The sequence below is a fragment of the Panthera uncia genome, chromosome A2 (assembly GCF_023721935.1).
Source record: "Panthera uncia isolate 11264 chromosome A2, Puncia_PCG_1.0, whole genome shotgun sequence".
Lineage (NCBI taxonomy): Eukaryota > Metazoa > Chordata > Mammalia > Carnivora > Felidae > Panthera > Panthera uncia.
In genome coordinates, this window is record NC_064816.1 from 98,426,229 (window position 1) to 98,446,016 (window position 19,788).

General features: G+C 32.3%; 1 long non-coding RNA gene across 1 annotated transcript in view; it reads left to right on the plus strand.

Annotated features, from left to right (window-relative positions):
• The window catches only part of LOC125929944 (uncharacterized), a 50,234-nt gene extending 33,104 nt beyond the window's left edge, over positions 1-17,130 (plus strand). Inside the window, exons 2-3 of the long non-coding RNA XR_007460006.1 lie at positions 16,336-16,468; positions 16,681-17,130. This is a non-coding gene — a long non-coding RNA (uncharacterized LOC125929944). The remainder of the gene's footprint in view (positions 1-16,335; positions 16,469-16,680) is intronic.
• The last annotated feature ends 2,658 nt before the right edge of the window (positions 17,131-19,788 follow it).

The window sequence follows — 19,788 nt, forward strand, 5'->3', positions numbered from 1 at the left end:
ATTTCTTGGCACCTAGATATTGGTCCTCATATTTTGAGCAGAGTGTTTATATTAGTAGTAATATAAGGGAAATTCTTTTGTGAAATTAAGGCCATAAGTTTTTTTTTTCTTTTTACATTTATCAGAACCTCACTTTTTAAATTTATAAATGCATAATATTTTATTTCTTATCTCTACAAATTAGTGACATGAAATGAGCTTTTACAAATGTCCAACCCATAGCAACATTTTTTCCTGTGGAAACTTATGCAGTGATATCGTATAAATGCAGTGAATGTCAATGACCTGAGTAATCTTGGGATTGTCTGGATATCATCTTCTGGTGTTGTGCTCTTGCTCTGAGATACTGTGCCAATGAGATTAAAGTAATATTTAAAGCTATTTAGATTATTATCTTGGTGACCTTCACAACTCATTTGAATCTAACAAAACAATTTTGGAATAGGAAAAATTCCCTTTCCTCTTAAAAAAAAAATTTTTGTTTCCCTGCTTTTAGCTGGGTCTTATGTTTCTGGATGCCAAAACCTCCTTTCATGAGGGTGTATGTATATTGTTACTCTTTTTTATCTTGTTGAAATCATCCTGTCTCTGCCTTCATTGCTCAGTAATTCAATTAATCCCAATTGTTCTTGTCTTTATTATCATCTCCTCCCGTGGGAAGCTTCCTATTATAATAATATATTGGATGATTTAAATTTTTTCATTGATGATATAGTAGAACCAATTTAAAGTATTTTATCGAAATGCAAATTTTATACATTTAAAATTTTATGTACTTGAATATATATGTTTGATTAAAGGGTTAGGTAGAAGGAGGAAGGGACATCAGGACAATTATACTATCTTTTTCTGAAGCCATTTTCAGAAGATAGGGCCTTCTACATTAGCAAATATACTCTCATTATATCAATTAAAAAAAAAGGCAACTCAAGATAAACTGGGAACTGGGAAGTCAAAAGTCCTTATTGCAGTTGTTCAAGAGACAAATTTAGAATTTATTCGTTTTTTTTTTTTTTTATTCCTTCCCTCTTTATTACTTTCTGCATATCCACAACCAAGAATGCAGGACATAGTATGTAGCCTCAGATAGCTCAATTTCATTTCTAAGGATTTGCAGACCATTTAAAAATTAAAGCATTACTTGCACCTCTACTAATGTTGCAATAATTTGAGGAAAGATGAGATACTTTGTAAAGATTCCAGACACTGAACATAATTCAGAGCCTTTTCTAAAACTCTGTAGAACATTCCCTCTAAGATGTAAACAATATTAGCACATCGGTCATTTTAAAGACTCAGAGAGGATGAAAGATTGGCCAGGTATTTGTTGATGTATGGCATTAAAGGAGTCGGCGGGGGGGGGGGGGGGGGCGGTGAGAACACATAGAAGGGACTGGAAGCATGAGCATTACTTGATGTTGTCATAGCAGTATAAATGGAAGGAAACAAAAGTTAAAAAAGGAGATGAGATAAATAAAAGGATATGAGGATATCCTTATTTTTTTTTTTTTCAAGAAGCCAGTTTTGAGGACTTTCTTTCTTAATGGTATCCCTGGCTCCTGAACATGGTAGTGCATTTACAGACCAATACTAGGCCTAGATTCACACAAATGGGTAAGTAACTCTTTTGTAAGTGTAGGAAAGTAGAAAACTTGCCACAATGTTTAATTTGTCTCCTATGTCTTTTTTCATTTTCATTTTATGCCTATTCTAGTGACTTATTGTTGGGTAAAAAACACATTTGCTTAAAAAATATACTAAAATGCTTTCAGATGATGATCATGTTTTTCCCTCATTGGAAATAAGAGAACAGATGCACACTTTAACTGTTACACAAAAATTACAGGTTTCTAAACCAAAAATAGTTCCCTTAATATGTATGTGTTATATCTTCATTGCCGTTTCCTCTGAAATGTTGAGACTGACAGCTCTTATTAATAGGTAGGCTGATTGCGGGTATTTTTTTTTTTTTTCATTCAGCTAAAACACTTTCTGCTGCTTTGAAAAGAGTGAGATAATTCTCCATATTAGGAACCCAAAACATTAAATTTGCCATATCCTTTATAATTCACACTTGAGTTTTGGGTATACTTTCTCTTACCTATTCATGTTATTTTTGACTTGTCTCTATGTCTTGGTGCTTCTTGAATGTAAAATCATTTGCCCTTATGGCAAAATGATATGAAGAAACAATATATGCAAATAATTCTAGTCTCCTCCCCAAATAAATACATTTCTTAACTGTCAAGAGGAAAATTGATTATAGTAATCTACATAAAGTAAATCGGTTTACAAAAAGCAATTGTGTTAGCCTTAAAATAAATATTTCTGCCTATATTTCTTTTTTTTTTTTTCTGGTGTGCACAGTTTAAAAATAAAAATGACTAGAAATGCTTTCTTTTTTTTTTACCTCAACAAAAATTTTTATAGCATTTTGTTTTTAAGGTGAATACTAAACACAACTAAACAAAGCACTCTGAGTCTGTAGAGAATAATGAAAATGTTGTTGATGTTAAAAATGCTTTCTTAATATAAAGGGCAAATAGAAACTAATAGTGAAGACTTGACTCTAAGCTTTATGAAGGAGGGGAATTGTTCTCAGTTACTCCCAAATTCCCAGTTGTCTAGAGCAGTGACAAGCTCACAGTAGCTGACAATTATTAATAAATCGATAAGCTATTATCACTTAAAGTTTTTTTTTTCAGTTCTGTATCATAGTATGCTTATTTTGTGGGGGAGCATAAGAGCTATTTTCACAAACAGATAAAATATATAGTTAAGAGACAAAACTTTGTTATTCCATTTAGCTGTTAAAAATCATACCTCCATTCTCACACCATTGATTTAATTGTGATGTAATACCCAAGTAAGTGAGTTGAGAGTATTCTAAATGGCTCTGAAAATCTTGATTTATGTTGATTTTATCTGTCCTCCCATGTCTTCCAATGAAGTGATATGTTTAAAGTCACCTTATTAAAAATATTCTTAAATTATGTAATGCACTTAAAGTCATCTTATAAAAAGAGGCTTAGAGTGGATCTTGTTTTTAAAACCCCTAAAATCTTTTTTTTAACTTGAAAATAATAGTAATAGTTTGTTATAATTCCCATACTTTCTTTTTCATATTAACAATGTAAAAGTAACCTATATAGTTTTTTTTACTATAAATATGAAGGGAAAATCCTATTTTCCAGTTGTTCTTATGTTTGTTTCCAACAATTATCAATCTTTATTTTCTAAAATTTTCTACAAAGTGTGCATGTCATTACTGACTATAAAGTAGTGGTTAGTGAGCATACTGAATAAGAAATATCTCTCTTTCTGCTTCTTTCGGTGCATTAAGATTTTTGCACTTGAATAAAGCATGATATCCTTTACCCATCTGGTTTATTTTTACCCACCTGTTTAATGAATTTCAATGTTAAATGAATTTACAATTGACATTACTATTTCAAATATTTTTACATTTTTATCATGTCCTGTTCCTTGCAAAGTAGACAATTTTTTAGTCTGATAAAATTATATTAAATTCAAAAGTATACATTTATATTAAAAGACATAGGGCTTGTGTTTTTTTAAGGTAAATTTTCATGGTTACCACCTATATTTTTGTTTTCCAGAATGTTGTCCAAACTACAGTGTTTTTTTCAATGCAAATAAGCAATTTTCTTTCATGAGCTATGTAGAAATTTCTGCTAACCCATCTGGTTTAGAAGCCACAGCTTGAATTTTAATGAGGCAATATTATTTACTGCACTTAGTCCTGCAAATGTTCCAGTGTTTGCTCTGTCTTGATGATTCTGTCTGTGAATGGGTCAAATTACCTTTACCTGTCTGAAAAACTTGAAAATAAGTGTTGACACTCAATCAGTGAAGCTCAGGGTGGTGAAATGTTTACAAATGTAACGTGACACCATCTAGAATTTAAACAAGGACCCCAATTTATTTAGTCTACCTATATATATGTGTGTGTGTGTGTGTGTGTGTGTGTGTGTGTGTAAAACTGTAGTGTAGATGAGCTTCCTCTGGAGTTCTATTACCTCTTTCTGGCTCCTGGAACGTGGTTACATTTAAAGTGGAAATAAATAGCACACTTATGGGGTTTAAAGAGTTAATCCTAATTCACAGTGAGAGAATAACAATTAAATTCAACAATAGCAATGTTACTGTAAAATACATTTTACTTGTTACATATTAGCTGAACTCAGCTCTTTTACATCTGTCCTTTTTGGTTATGTTAGGTCGCATTAGGAGAAAATTATAATCAGGATATTTAATATTAATACGAAATACAGAAGTTGATAGAATATTTTCTAAGCTGTAAGAATAATGGCACTATTTTTGGTTAAATGTTTGTTTGGAGAGGCATAAAGGTTAGAAATTGACTGGATAGGATCATAAGATGAGTGTTTCAGATGGGTGGCCACTGAGTTCTGTTGCCCTTAGAGACTTCTTTTCATAATCACACAAAGTTCAAGTCATTAAGTGAAAAGAGTAAATTTACAGAATGATATAGATTTTCAGAAGTCTTAATTAAAGTTCACAGAACTTTAGAAAATTGAGAAATGCCCTCTCTTGACACTTCATCTCCTGTGTTATTTGATTATCTGATTTAAATATGTGTTTAATTAATTAGTATTAGTATGAAGTAGCCTAGACAGAATTGGAGTGAATGCCCTCTGGTTGTGAGGCAATTTTGCAATCTTAGAGAAAGGGAAAAAAAAGGTTATTGACTAAAGGACTCTGGTCTTTTTAGAGCTTCCCATTCCCCATGATACCTCCCAGGACATTACTATTCCCTGAACCACTGAGATCAGAGAAAGCAGAAATCACATATTCCCTTCCTAGGAATTAGCAACTCTCCAATATACCATAAATATTTTGTCTTGTTTCCTGTTAGTACCACATGTAGTCCAAAGTGAATTTCCTAAAGCAGAGATGAACAGAAAGTTAACACTGAGGAGCTGAGTGTAAAAGCTACTGAGTAAACTAATAGAGGAATCAGGTTTCTATCCTTAGGTCAGATCTCTGACAGCTGTTCTTTGCTTATAAAGGTGATGCTTCTTCTGGCATCACATTTTCCAAACCAAGATGAAACCCATATCTTTTTTTCTATTTAATAAAGTGTTCTCTGTTAGTTCCTCATGGTATTTAGGATAAAATTAACCATGTGTCAGTTAAGGAGTCTGAACAAAGAAACAAATACTGATGGGGTAGCTTAATGAGTCCCTTGGCTCCAAACATTGAAAATGAAAACACTGTATATTTCATTTATATAAGGCTAAGAGCCTACAAGCTTTTTTTTTAATAGAGTCTTGTAGTATTGTTCAAAATTAAGGCTGTTCTTTGAAGCATGCACTGTAACATTGGCATTTAGAATCAATAATATACCTTCTCACAGAAAAGAGCTTAAATGGTGATCTGTTCCTATGAGAAAAGAATACTTCGGGGTTTAAATTTGCTGGTTTATCCCCACTCCACCCCTCAAGAACTTCCTTAAGTTGTGACTCAGGATTTCCCTGCCTATGCTTTAAAAAATCTGACAATGAAAGTTCTGGCTCATAAGCTCAGCAGGTTTATTACAAGTTATAGGTCAACGGATACACAGAGACACCCGTAATGAGAACCATACAGTAGTGGTACAATCTCTTTCTCTTTCCTCTGCCAAAGTTGCAGAGATCAAGATTCTATTCTCTACAAACATTGAGTCAAACTGTGTTTTGGGGTAGATAATATAATTAGGAGTCAAATAGAAGTACAGTGGCCTGACAAATTTTTCCCAAAATCAAACCACATTCAGCTCAATCTCAGCTTCAGTCTTACAAGAATATAAATGTATTAGTAATGATGTGTTTTTTTCCCACCAGAAATATAGTTGAAATATACAGTGTAAGGGCAGGAGCTATATTTTAAATCTCTAGTCATGATGACTGGAAAGGACCTGTCAAAACCTTTCTTTGTCTTATTAGCAACTACCAGGAGGTATATAAAGTTCAGTTTCCTGAGCACATTTCATGGGAAAGATAACTATTGCAAATACAAGTCACTTCATTTAGGAAGAATATTTAAATTGGGCCCCAAATTTCTGTGAAATGTACTTTGTCATTAAAGGGAATAGCCAGTCAAGGAAAGCCTTTAATGATTGTTAATGAAAACACGTATTAGGAAAAATTAATAATTCAATTTTGAATCAATAAGGACCTTTGATCTCTCTTGTGATGATAAACATTTATATTTGAGGACGTGAGGTTTTGTTTGAGAATTTGCTTTTTACTATTGCTCACATTTTAGGCAGACAGGCATATTGCTGGTCCTTTTTCATTCTAGCTTGTACATTATTGGGCAAAAGAAGAGAGGCAGGACTGGAGTAAGATGAAGCACAACAGATTGCAGTGAATAGACCATGTGTTAGAAGGTGTCAAATATTTATTAGATATTTACTTCATAAGCATATACAGATAACCTGTATGAACTAAAAATATATTTTTTTTTCCAGAAGCCCCTCAGCTAGACTGTAATCCCAATAACTCAAAATCAGAATTTTACTATTTTGAATCTCTGTGACATTAACTCCATTCTTCCTTTCTGGTACAAAATCTAGAAAATAGGGCACAGTATAGATGTTTAATAATTTGTCTTGTTGGTTGAATAGAGTGCATTTTATTTATCTTAGGGATATCTACCTCATACTAAATTCTGATTAAGGAGATATAGTTAATATAAAACATTGCAGGAAGAAATAATTTTCAAAAGTCTTTGTTCCAATGTTAAGCAAGTTAAACAATTCTCTTGGCCTCAATTTTCTTTTATATCTAAAATAATCTCTTCTGCTACAATTATGCTCTGGAAAACGTGAAATTTATTGATGGTTTTCACCTTTTCAATCAATAATAAAAGCCTTTTTCCCCCTCATCTTGAAGGTAAGATAAAGATGGTGAAGAAACACTAGGAAAAATGTTAGTATTGATAAGAATGGTGCACAAAATATCATATGCTTTAATAATTTGACAACAGTGAAAGAATTCAGGTTATAATTCCAATTTTTAAAAAATTAAACCAAAATGTTAAGTAGTAGCCTCAAATGGAACATTGATATAATATTTTGGCAATAGGAACCAAATCTGTAACATTTCCATTATTTTCACTGTTATATAAATTAGATAAAATTTGCAGTGTTATTATTTTTAAATGGAGACTCCCTTACTGAATCACATTTCTATTTTACAAAAGACAATATACTAAATGCACTAAGCATATGGTTTACTTACAAAACTCCCTGTAGTTTCATTGCACCCTAATAATGCCTGTGTTTGTGGAAAAACTAGTTTACAAGAGGCAGATGACTAACCCAGAAGTAAGATGGCTTTTAAAGACATTGCATCAAGGATAGTTGGGTACATAGATGATATTTTATTTTTTTTATTTCAGAATCCATAAAATAACTCCTGAAAAATCATAGACAGAGCTATTTCATTAACTTCCTATGAGAACAAAGAATTCTTTTTTAGACACCTCACAACATCATTGATATAAAACGTTGTTACCACTAATTGGAATAAATTCTTACCTTCCCAATTGTAAGTCAGTGCTGTTCAAGATTTCTTTCTGATAATGTGGCAAGAGTAGCCTCACTTTCATCTATTAATGTCATCTCTTGTGTGACTGCAAAATTTGCCAGAACTGATTAGAGCAGATATTAAATGATAATTGGACATTTAGTGCTCGTCAAACAGAAAGTGACAGATGGGGCACTAATTAAATTATAGTTCTGACATTATTCACAATGGTTTATGACTCTTCAGTGATGACCTTCATGCATCTCTTCTCCATATTTTTTTCCCTTTGGTGGGGATAGAAGGATAGGAGGCTGATTGATAGAAAGGAAAACTATCTCTAAAAACACTGAGCAAAATCCCGAGATATTTAAAATGCTTAATTTTTAAGGCTATTTATCAAGATAAAACATTTTTCTGTAGTGAAATGAATAATTATAAAACAATAGGGAAACTTACTATGAAGCTAATGAACTGCGAAAAAAATACATAATCCTAAAGAAGATACAAAGATAGATTATAATGACTCTATTTCTGGAAAGGGTAAAGACCTTTGTTCTTACTTGAATAAAGAAAAAAATATATTTCTGATATCAGAAATGAGGATGCAGTGCTTTTTTATTAATCCTTTTTTGTTTGTTAACTCAAGCTTGCATTACTAGTTATCTCCACCAGCTAAATGAAGAACCCTGTTGAAAAGAAAGGGGTAGGAGAGGAATTAAAAGAAATTCTAAGCCACAGTTGCTGAACCAGAACTACATTTGCTTTTTCAATTAAAAGAGAAAACACAGTGTTGATTACTTTCTAACTTTAGTTTTTAATTTTGCTCCAGTGTTTAGTAGTCTTAAAAAAAATAAAAACACCTGAGAGTAAAACCTCTAAGACTTTGATAAGTGGTGAACAATCCTCTCAATCTTCTGTCTAGTGATTGACCAAAATTTAAAATTAAATCATTGTAAGTCGTATCTCTTTCCCATAATTTTCTAGTCATTTTTTTCTGCTGACATATATGTATGGGTTTAGTTACCATTAGTGATGAGAGTATTGAATAATTAGAAAATTCATCACCACCACCCCCCACACACTATAAAATGAGTAGTATAGGGGGGAAGATTCTTTGTTTTTACTGACGTAATCTCCGCAACGAGTGAAGGTATAGAAAAAAGAGCAAATGAACGTAGAATTCATTTTGATTCTTTTATGTAAGGATGTTCTGTAGTTTCGAAGTGATAACCAACTAGCAAATTCAATATAAAGGATTAAATGGAATAGAATTGGGGCTCCAGTTGGCCTTGTTATCCATGGGAATTTGGAGAACTTTCTTTACCCTGTAAAACATTACTCTTTAATTGGTAAAATAACATGGCTTTATTAAATGTTTTATAAGTCTTTTCATATCTTCAAAAGTCTTCTTTTTTTATGGGTAACTTTTATGTTTTAGGCCAATAGAATCAATCTATCTCAATAGCAATTTATTTTTAAAGACATTTTAATATATTACCAATACCATAATAGTCTCTATATTACTCACAGAAATGCACATGTATTCACAAATATAATGGAAGAACAGTGTTTAAAATTTTTTTCTGGTTAATAACAGATTACTCAGCTATTCTAAACCTTTACAGTGTTTCTTGTTTTCATGTTGGTTGTTGAATATGCAGGTTGCAGTTGTAGGTATTGGAGATGTTTGTGTATATTTCTGTAGGCCTTTTAATTAAGCATTCTTTTGCTGCTAAGATATTTGTCTAAATGGTTCTAATATAAGCAACATAGTGTCCTTTGCTATCCTGTTCTGATAACTCCAGTGAATTAGAATATGATGTTATTTGACCATAATATATTCTTGAGAAATTTAGAGATTATGGTTTCCTTTATCCTTTCCTAGGTGCACATGGAAATACAGAATACAAATACAGAATTTTCTCTGTTATTTATTCATTCATTTTACATTTTGACAGGGAGAAACAACTAGTTCTCTGGTTGACAACTTCTGGAATTTTCTAGTTTTTTCTTGCAAATCAGAACATTTAAACTTCTTCCATCTTGTGTCTCCTCTTTTCCAAGATATGTGAGAAATCACCATTGCCGAGAGTATTTCTATGATTCCTCCTGGAACTTACTCAGTATCTTAAATGTCAATAACTGGACTCTTGAGTTAAATTAAAATGCTAGACACTTTGGGCTCATTACTCTGCTCATTGTGGTTTCATCTTGCCTATAAATGTTCCATTACTGTTTTTTTTCTTTTTAATTTTTTAATGTTTATTTGTTTTTGAGAGAGAGATGAGAGAGAGAGAGAACATGAGCAGAGGAGGGGCAGAGAGAGAGGGAGACACAGAATCTGAACCAGGATCCAGGCTCTGAGCTGTCACCACAGAGCCTGACGCAGGGCTCTAACCCACAAACCGCGAGATCATGACCTGAGCCAAAGTTGGATGCTTAACTGACTGAGCTACCCAGGCACCCCTCCATTTTTGGTTTAAATACTTCTCCTTTGCAGAGAACATGGAAATAAAATAACAGCTACAGGTTTCCAGTTTTGTATTTCTTTTAACCTTTTTAATAATGATCTTCCTTAGATGGTATCGATGTTGTTTTCTTACTGAGAGAGCCTTTTGTTCTCATGTTTCATAAGACTCACTTATTTTGCCTATTAACTACTAAATACCATTTGGTTTGAAAAGATCCAGAGCTAGGGTGATAATCTGAAGTAATTCTAAACATTAGACATGAGAAATCTTTGTTTTTTCCTAAATAGTATTTGAGTGAAGAGATGGGCTCTTGAAAGCATAGGAATACAGCTATGATTAGCATTTTCTTAAATTAAGCTAAGTATAGAATATTAGAATTTTAACATTATGTATTTAGCTCACTGATATTGTAAACTTCAATGAATAATTTAAATTTTTAGTTTGCATTATGAAATTTTCATTGATGAATACATTCTTCAATCTCCAAAAGACTTGAGAAGGAAAGAATTAAGATACTATGAGTAGAGTCAAAAGTATTAACAATCTCCACTAGAGAATTAAATGCCTTAGTGAATATATTTTCAGGTTAGAAGGGATTGTATAAATTAACCAACATATGCAAATTGAGGAGACTGAGAACAAAAATATGATGAGCTTTTCAATAGACATAATAGGTTAATGGTAGACCTGGCTTAAGAGTCTGTCTTTTGACTATCAATGTAGCACTCTTTGAATTTTCTTGTTGCAGCAATAACTTATTTACTTAAGAGTAAGGATGGGCGAGTTTTTGTTGTTGTTATTTGTTTGTTTGTTTGCTTGTTTTTTAGAATAAAGAGCCAGACATTAAACATTTTTGGTTTTCCAGCCTAGAAGGGCTCTGTTGCAACTTCTTGACTCTGTCGCCATGTAAAATATAGGTAAAAGTGAGCATGAATGTATTCCAATGAAGATATATTTTCAAAAACAGATGACTGGCTGGATTTGGTTAATGAGCTACAGTTGGCCAACTCCTGATATAAACAATTTCAAAGCAATTTAATATTTTTAAAAATTCTAAGGTATACCCTTAAAAAGGCTAAAAGCATAAATTTTATGTTATATGTATTATACTCAAATAAAACTAAACAAAACTCTTTAGATCACCTTATAATTCACATATCCTTATTTTAACACAGGTTTGAGTAATTGTGTACCTACTTTCAAATTGATAGTGAACAAAGGCTAGTATGGAGTTTACATTAATGAAATTATTTGTCAAATAATTGGAATATGTTAATGAGAAGTCAAGAGAAAACCAAATTATTATAGTAGAGAGTTTTGGAGAGTATCACTTAGAAGTCTGAACTCTGCCTTCATAACCCTGCAATGAGGCACATACCTGTTTTATTAGCAGGATAGAACTTAATAGGGAAACACAATCACCAAAGAGCTTTATATTAATATGTGGTCTAGTTTATACAGTTCAAAATAAAATACCTGTACTATTTAGCAAAGAGGTATTTTTGGTGGAAAGAAATAAGGTCCTAAAAGAAACCCAGTCTTATCCCTTGTTGTACTTATTCCCTTATGATAAGCCCCCAAAAGATTTTTCTATGTTAACCTATCCAGTTGGTTTCTTAAGAAATTGATCATGCTCACTTTTCTTTTATTCTTTCTCTCCCAACATCCTTTAAAATTTTGTGAGAGCTGGTTAGATATGAATTCCTGTCTCGACATTCCCTATTTTGCTATATAAAATCATAGTCTGCCACAAGTCAAATGATCTGTTAGCAATTCTAGGATGACAAGTAGAATCTACTGGGAGCACTCAGGCCACTCTGATATCCATCTTAGATGATGAGTTTAGAAAAAGGTGGATTGAAGCACAGAGGTAAATTTTAGTAAATTTTGCTTTTCCCATATAGTTTTTATGTCTTTACTGAGGCAGAATTGACATATTATAAACTACACATTTTTGAAATCTATAATAGTTTTAACATATTTATACATCCATAAAACTATCACCACAATTAAAATAATGAACGTATCCATTATCTCCAAATTTTCCCTGTGCTTTCTGAAATCTCTTCCTCTTGCTCCTTCCTGTCTTTCTCATCCCATTCACAGGGAACCTCTGATCTAGTTTATGTCACTATAGATTAATTTGCATTTTCTAGAATTTTAAATGAGCAGGCTCACACTGTATGTACTATTTTTAACTCTTTTAACAAAGAATAGCTTTCTCAAGACGAATCCATGCTATTGGATGTAGCAGCAGTCGTTTATTTTGATTGCTGAGTTATATTTTATTTTATATATTCCACACGTTGTTTATCCACTTACCTATTTATGAGCATTTTGGGTTTTTTTTTTTTTTTCTGTTTTGGCTCTTATAAACAAAGCTGCTATGAACATTCATGTGCAAGTCTTTTTGTGAGCATATTCTTCATTTATAATGGGTAAATGCCTTCAAGTGAACTGACTTGGCCATCCACTATGACCTATATTAGGTAAATTTTGTCTCCTTTTAATATTTTTGACTCAAGTTTCTCAGTAAATAAAGTTATCATTGTTTCCTTTCTTATTTTCCCCTGATTTGAGAAATCCCAATGTATAAGAAAAGAAACTATAAACAGAATCTAAGGCAACTATAGGCTTTTCTTTTTTATTATAAAGTTTGTTTTCCAAACAAAAGAGCTCTAAAACCTGGGGGGAGAAAAGAAAAAAAAAAAACAGCTTATGAGATTGAAAGTGTGGGTTTCCAAACAGCACTTGTGAGATTTAAGTGGTAAAAGTCATTTCCACAAAGTGGAAACCCTATGATACAACTGCATTCAATTCACTTATAAATTTGGTGCAATTTACAACATTATAGATAAGAAAAAAAGGGGGGCATATGGTTTAATTTAAGAATTTGAGTCTTGGGGCGCCTGGGTGGCGCAGTCGGTTAAGCGTCCGACTTCAGCCAGGTCACGATCTCGCGGTCCGTGAGTTCGAGCCCCGTGTCAGGCTCTGGGCTGATGGCTCGGAGCCTGGAGCCTGTTTCCAATTCTGTGTCTCCCTCTCTCTCTGCCCCTCCCCCGTTCATGCTCTGTCTCTCTCTGTCCCAAAAATAAATAAAAAACGTTGAAAAAAAAATTAAAAAAAAAAAAAAAAGAATTTGAGTCTTGACAATGTGAAAACCTTTATTATTCTCAGGAACAAGAGGTGAAAACAAAACAAGACAAGAATACTAGAAGCTTGACACAAAGCTTGTAACTTTATTTGAATTCTGACTATACATGGTTATTGTTTATTAATTCTATATATACACAATTGAGTCAATTAAGACAGATTTTACTTATAATATGTGTAAATCATAAAGAAACTGTTATAGTTAACTAATCATTTCTACTATATTAACAACTTACACTATTTATTGTGGCTGAATTAAACTGGTTCTAGTGATTTAAATAATCAAGCAAATAAGATTGCTGTTGTTCAGTCATTTCATACCCAGTTGTAGATTGTCTTTGGCAAATTCCGAAACACAGCTCTTCTGGAGTCTAGAATAATAAACATTGCAAAAATATGAAAGACATTTATTAATGCAAATACCATATCAAGCATTGAAAATAATCAGTGGTATTTTTAAAAACTAAACTACATTTTATTAATAAAACATGTTTTGATTTCTTTAGGAACATGCCTGTATTGATTACTCAATGTTTATAATTGAGAGAAAAAAGCTTATTAAAGTATACCAGGGGCCACTGTCTAGCCTATGTGCTTTATAAATCAATTAACTTAATACTTATGAGAACTCTTTGAGATTAGTACTTTTATTAGCCTCATTTTATTGAGAATGTCCCTGAGGCAGAGATTGAATAAGCATCTTTCACAAGGGCATGTGGCCAGCAAGTGGGAGAAACAGGCTTGGAACCCAGGCTCTCACTACTGAATGAAGCTCTTAAGGACTGTACTATATAAATTATCTCCCTAGCTCACTCTTAAACATAAATGCAAAGATCAATACTAGCTTTTTTTTTTTCTATTTTTAATGAAGGTGAGAGTACTTAAGGTTTAACTAAAGTCACTGTGGAATTAAAAATAAAATCTGTACTGAATGCAACAGAGTGACAAAGTTATTCCTTCCTCAATAACAGGGATATGAGCTAAACTTCTGGTTAGTTAGGCTTTCATTTAAACACCTTTTTAAAACTTAATCATCACAACAGGATAGCAACAAATGTATCATTACATGCGGACTAGAATGAGACATATCCACTATACACATTGTAAAATAATTCTTGCTATGTCATAAAGGCATCACTCTGTTCAGCAATGGCTTGTGTCCCATTAAAGAGTATCTTTCACAAAACTATTCCCCTTCAAACCCCTATCCAAAGTTGTACTTTCCATGGCTTCAATGAGAGACTACTGTGGTCCAGAAGCAAATGATCCTCCTTTCTAATGTATCCTCAGAAAATCGATGGTAGCTAATGCTACAACACAATGCCTACTTCATTCACCTCATTTCACCTCATCATGCAGGCATTTTATCTTTCACATTATCACAAAAAGGGTGAGTACAGTGCAATAAGATTTTTGAGAAGAGAGACCACATTCACATTACTTTTATTACAGTATATGGTTAAAATTGTTCTGTTAATACTTATTGTTGTTAATCTCTTACTGTGCCTATTTATAAATTAAACTTTATCACAGGTATGTATGTATAGGAAAAAACATAGTTTACATAGGGTGTAGTAATACTACCTATGGTTTCAAGGCATCCATTGGGGATCTTGGCCAAGGGGACTACTGTACCTTCCAAATTAGGTTGAATTGAGCTATCAAGCCCCACAAAGGAAAATTACTTCCAGTAGTCATGGATTCTCTCTTCATAAATAAATTTTAACCTCTCCTTCAGACCTCAGTCTCTATTTTGATCCAAACATTTATGTTTTCCTTTTCGGCATTATTGAGAGACTTCACGGCATAGCTGGCATATTTTAACGAATTTATGGTTTAGTTGGTTTCCTTAATGAGGAAGGGCAAGTGGTTAACGTATGTAACTTTATGAAATAGATTAAAAACATAAAAATCTATCTTTATCCCTATCCTTTGAGTATGAAAATAAAAGGATGACTTAAAAATAACTAAAATAATGCATTTATTTAAAAGCAAAGTAGCATCGAACATAGTAACGATGAAAATTTTATGTATCTTACCCCTGTGATGCTTTCTCACTGGATGAAAAGATGCTCTCCCATAGTTGATGAGAAAGAAATAGCATCAGGTATGAAGTTATCTATGACTATTAATCACTGTTTATAGGGCAGAGTAATATTGCAAACATGTCACAATGACACTAGAATTGGTTTCCAATGAAAACCCAATTAGTTTATGAAAATTATACAAGACTTTTACTAAAACTTCAGGGTAAGATCATTAAGAACTCCACGTGCTATAATATTCCAGGTCTTTGATATACATTGTTGTATTCAATCTCCCCAACTTTTCTTCAGGTTAAATGCACTTATTTCCATTTTGTAGAAGAAATAGGATTTCAGCAGAGCTTATTAAAATGGTTTTATATCACAGAGCTCTTAAGAGGCAGAACCTCATATCTGGTTTAGTGGATTGGGACAGGAAGAAAAAGAGAGTGATTTGCCATGTCTCTGTACACGGTTAAGCTGTGTTTATATGTTTTGAAGACTGTTCCCTTGCTAGGAAGTATCTGCAGACCAATCCATTTTTCTCTTAGTCTTCATATCCTTCAAATTTTTTTTTGTCTTCCTCCTTCCCTAAGGATTATATGCATGGTCCACATAAAAACAAAACAAAACAAAACAACCAAAAAACTGTCTTCAGCCTATCATAGAACTCAATGCATGCAGTCCTTTATTAAAAATTCTCTGGTAATAACAAAAGCCAGAGATTAGAGATACTAAATAATATGTGAATCTATAAACTGAAGTTTGATTTGGAGAGTGTTTTATAACACACACACACACACACACATATATATACATATATATACATACACACACAAACACACATACACACACATGACGACAGATATATTTCTTTCCACACTATCTTTTCAAGGCTGTGTGGCTCTATGGTTATCTATTTTAAAGATTCTTTGGAAATTATAGCTGGAGGAAAGTTTCAAGTTAATTTAGTCCCCATGATTGACTGAATCATGTCCCCCCCCAAATTCATATACTGAAACCTTAACCACTATGTGACTATATGTGGAGATAAGGTATTTTAAAGAGGGAATTAAGGTTAAATGAGGTCATAATGGCATTGTGCTAATCCAATGTGACTGGTTCTTATAGGAAAAGAAAGACGCCAGGGGTATGTGCCCACAGAGAAAAGACCATATGAGAACACAGAATTCAGTCATCTGTAAGCCAAAGAGAGAAACCAACCCTACCAGTTCCTTGATCGTGGACTCCAGCCTCCAAAACTGTAAGAAAATAAATTTCTTTATTTAAGTCACTCAATCTGTGGTATTTTATAAGGCAACCCTAGCACATTAAGACAATTTCTTCACATTTTACTAAAGCTAGAGTTATGGCCTAAATAGAAATAAGTTGCTCAAAGACTTAAAATAATGTGCTTTGGATATACTATATATCATGAATCATGCTGGTGCATTTATTTGTATTCCTTTATTTTAGCCTCTGTAAGACCGTCATTGAGGTAAGTTGATAAAATCCATAATTTTTTAAAGTTCAAAAACATTTATTCATTCTTTTCTTCAGCAATAGTTGCTATATTCCAGGGTTGGCATGTGGGCAAGGTGAACATAGAGTTTGTCCTTATATTCTTGGCAAAAAAATTTGAAAAAATAAAAAAATAAATTAAAAAAAAAACCCCTTCTGTAATCTAACCCTTGTTTACTTTTCCAGTTACATTTCTAGCCACCCTCCAGTCTGCAATTCTGTAATAATGGTGGAAACAGATATAGCCTGGTTTTCTCTAGTCATTTGTCCTGGCTAGAGTTTATATTGGATGTGCTTTCCATGGAAGTGTAGGCAAGTGTTGTTGAAAAACAAAGATGGTCGTGCTTGAAGAGATTTAGAGAGATTTTAAGTCATTTAAGTCATTTTCAAGTAAGTCATTTCCCACTGGGTGTATAGAATAAAGCAGAAAGGTTTTGAACAGATATTTTCTCCATGCCATCTTTTAATTTTAATTTTCTTAAATTAAAATATGGAAGAAAAATAGGAAAGTACAAATAAACAAAGATCTATAACAACACATATATCAATATAACTTTCAGTTGGTCGGGAAATAGAATACTATCTTTTCTTAATAACTAGATAGTTTCTCCCTTTCAAAATAACCACTATCTTTGTTGTATGGTAATTGTTTCCTTGTCATATATTACTGTTTTTACAGTTTTACACATATTTGTGACAGTTTTATATATAACTTGCAGCACTACTTGTTTAAGTTTTATGTAAAGAAAAGCATGCCGTTTGTGTTCTTTTTTTTTCTAGTTTTATTCATGCAGCATTGTGTTTTTAGATTTCATCAGGTTAATTTATGTAGAAATGTGTTACTCATTCATTTAGTTGTATAATATTCCATTGTATAAATATGCCATAGTTTATTATTAATGGACATTGGGTTGCTTGAGCTTTGGGAAACTATAAATAACTCTACAATGGCATTCAGTGCTACAATGGCATTCTTAACACAGAAACATGTCATTTGCCACAAATGTGCATAAATTTAGCTAGGAGTACAACTAATAAATCATAAGATATTCATTGACTTTATGTGATTGGTGCCAAAATCCTTTTAAAGTGGTTTCTAAAGGGCTACTGCTACTAGCAGTGTGCAAGAGTTCTAATATCTCCACATCTTTGTGATGGTCAGTCAATACATATATATTTTATCTATCCTGTTGGACATAGAATCTGTATCATTGTGGTTCTAATTTTTATTTCCTTGATTATTAATAAGGTCAAACTACTTTTCATGAGCTTGTAGGTCACTTGACAACCCTCTCTTTTAAAGTTTGTGTTCAAAAATCATTCTTATTTTTTTTTTGGATTGACTCCCTTTTTCATAAAAATTTGAAGGAATTTTCTAAATATCAATGAATTTTAATTAAATATATTATAAATATCTCCTCTGAGTATGTGACTTGCCTTTAACTCTCTCAAAATTATGTCTTTTCATGAAAATTATTTCTTTATTTAAATGTTGTGAAATTTATCAAGGTTTTGCCTTTGTGGTTATTATTTCCTGTATCTTATTTAAGGAATCTCTCCTTAACATGAAAAATGTGAAAATATTATCTTTTGTTATTTTTTTTAGGAAGTATATCACTCTTCCTTTCTCATTATGATCTATAATCTACCTGGAAATGATTGTATCTGGTTATATGTAAGAATCAAGTTCTGTATTTCTCCACAAGGATATTTAATTGAGCCACCCCCATTTAATAAAGTAGCTCTCTTTTCTTTTTCATGTACACTACCATTATTATCACAAATTATGTGCCCATATATCTGTCTCTAGGTACTCCATGCTATTCCATTGGTACATTTGTGTATATTTGTGCTAACATTATACTATCCTAATAAGTGACTCAGAAGTCTTAAAATCTGGTAAAAGAAGTCTTTACACTTTTATTTTTCAAGAGTGCTAGTCTATTCTTGATTCTCATATTTACATATAAACATTATAATCACCTTGCCAAGCTAAAAGTTTAATGAGATATTATTAAGCATCAATTTGTAGAGAATTTACATGCGTACAATATTAAGTTTTCTGAACCATAAACATGTCATATTCCTCCATTTATACAAGCCTTAAAAAATTTTTAATAATACTTTATAAGTTTTCTACATAGAAGTCATGTACACTCTTTGTTAGATTTATTCATGGACAGTAATGTTTCTAATGTAATAAATGAATTTCAGTTTTTAAATTCCTATCTTCTTGTTTCTAGTATACAAGAATGCATTTATTTGTGTTCATTGAGCTCATATCCAAAAACCCTACTAAAATTATTAATTTTAATACCTTATATATATCTACTTTTGATATTTTCCTGTAGATAACAATATTATTTAAAACTAATGTAAGTATTATTTTTCTTCCCAGTCTTTTTTTTCAACTTTTCAATATTTTTCTTGCTTTACCACATATGCTAGGTCATATAATAACGTTTAATAGAAATGGTGATATCAAGCATCCCTGTCTCACTTCTGTTAAAATTAAGATAAGCCATAAATTGTGTTAATTTTACTTATTCATTTTCAGCTTTATATCTTTGTTTATTACATATTGTATTCCGTTTTTTGCTGAAATTCTCAATATTAACTTTTTCCTCTTCAAATTAAAAAAAGTTTATTTAGTTTTGCGAGAGAGAGAGCGCACAAGCAGAGGGCAGGGGCAGAGAGTGAGGGACACAAAATCCTAAGCAGGCTCCCGGCTGTCAGCATAGAACCTGACATGGGCTTGAACTCTGAACTGTGGGATCATGACCTGAGCCAAAGTCAGACGCTTAACTGACTGAGCCACCCAGGTGCCTCTCCTCTTCAAATATTTTAAGCACAACCTTTTAAAAGTTAGCTAATGCCAAGAACTTGAACTTCTGTGTATCCCTTTCTACCATCTGTTGTGTCTCTTTATTATCACCATGTTTTCCTCTCTTTATGTGCCTAGTTATTTCTTAATGGTATTCTAGATGTATTTTTGGAAGTAATTTGATAATTAGGATGATATTACCTTTCTCTAAGTTCTGTGTGTGATTCTGGAAGGGAATT